Here is a 1,845-nt window from a genome sequence, read left to right on the forward strand (position 1 = left end):
ATAGCACAACCTAATGCTTTGATGCTAATTGTTGGAAAAAAAATCTGTTTTGAAATTGATTTTCTTGCACAATGAAAAATTTAAAATTTGACAACTGATTCAGTTTGTGATATTTATAACAATAAATTTTAATCAAATCCATACCTATGTTTTTTTACTTACAGGATGTTCGTTGTTCCCAATTTTCAACCAAATGGTCTTTTTCATTATTCTCATACCATGAACTACTTTGAGTGTGGACTCGAACAAATTGAATCGAAACACAAAACTAGAAAAAATTTTCTCTCCTTTTAGGGTGAAAACAAAAATTCTCTCTTTTTAATAAAAACAATAGAATTGTTAATTCGAAAAAATATATGTAATAGTTCAGAATAAGTTCTCTCTATTTCTTGGTAGAATAACAATCTCTAAAAGTTGTGTTAATAACTTTATCGGTGTCATCTATTTATAGGAAGAGAAGGTAGAACCCTTATTAAGTTGTAGTGATTTATTTCAAATAAAAAAACAACATCCTAATTATGATAGGACAAGGGTGGACGACACACCCTAGTATTCCTACTAAGGTTGCCGCCCCCTTCATGTCCATGAGGGGTTTTTCGAGCCTCTCTCATATCAGACCCAATTACGAGTACTTCTTGGGCCTTTTTGACCTAGTACTTTGTAATGTAATACAACTCGATTCAATTTTTCTATTTCCAAAAATAAACTTTAATATATATAAAAAAAATTTCTCATCTCTATTTCACCTTAGTAAAAATTTGACGCTTTTACCTCTATTAACATTTTGATGATTTTATCATTGGTAAAATTTTGAGAAAATATGTTTAATATTTCACAACTCAACATGTTCACTATGACCAAATGATTTATTTTCATTTTCATCTTCTGATCATTTTTTAAGTATTTCAAATAGGATTACAAATGGATCATTTCCATTTTTGGAAACTTACATTCATTTCCAAATGATTCTATTTCTCCATTTAAGAGAAAACTATAATTATTCCTGAATGTTTTCTAGTTCTCTTTTCCAATTTATTCCATTCATTTCTATTCAAACATGCAATTCATTTATGGTTTCAATGAGCTAGTAGGGGGACTGATTGAAAATATGTAGTTTAGGCTGAAATGATTTATAATTAAGTTTTGGATTTTCGCCTATTAATTATAAACTCATGTAGTCACAAAGTCATTTCACTATAGTATAGTGACTGAGCTCTCCCCAACGACATACCATTACGAAAGAACCTACTCAGTGTTCGTCCGATGACCTTTTCAGAAGTGTGTTACCCTCATAGGGTATCATTGATCTCTTCGAGATAATATTTGTTCTCCCAATATGATCCTATTTTATCTCATGATAATCATTATATCTTCATTCATGAAAAGTCAATCACTATCAAATAGTGATCAAGTCATCCATCACAAAGACGAATGATCCATGACCACATTTACTTTTCATAAACCATGTAATGTCAAAGAGAGGATATCATTTACCCATGTTTTTTGTTATGAATTCCACTGTTGTGAATGACTCTACATACTAAAGAAGTCATAGACTCAATACACCAACTTTTGGTTCGTTATCTATTTGAACTCGAGCTTTTACTTACATCAAAGTGTACGAGTCACACATACATAGTCCACCATCCACTCAGGATTTAGGTATGCCACACTATGACTGTCACAAGTGAATAAATCTTTAAACAATTCAGGATTTTTTTTTGCTTGAGTCCTGTCTGATTTACTGTTAGTCCAGTCAGTCACATCTATATCTCGATCTTTTTGGGAGTCATCTACTTCGATACCCAAGACAAGGCATATCCCTAATTAGACTTGATAGATAAC

The sequence above is a fragment of the Gossypium hirsutum genome, chromosome D09 (genome assembly GCF_007990345.1).
Source record: "Gossypium hirsutum isolate 1008001.06 chromosome D09, Gossypium_hirsutum_v2.1, whole genome shotgun sequence".
Classification (NCBI taxonomy): Eukaryota; Viridiplantae; Streptophyta; class Magnoliopsida; order Malvales; family Malvaceae; genus Gossypium; species Gossypium hirsutum.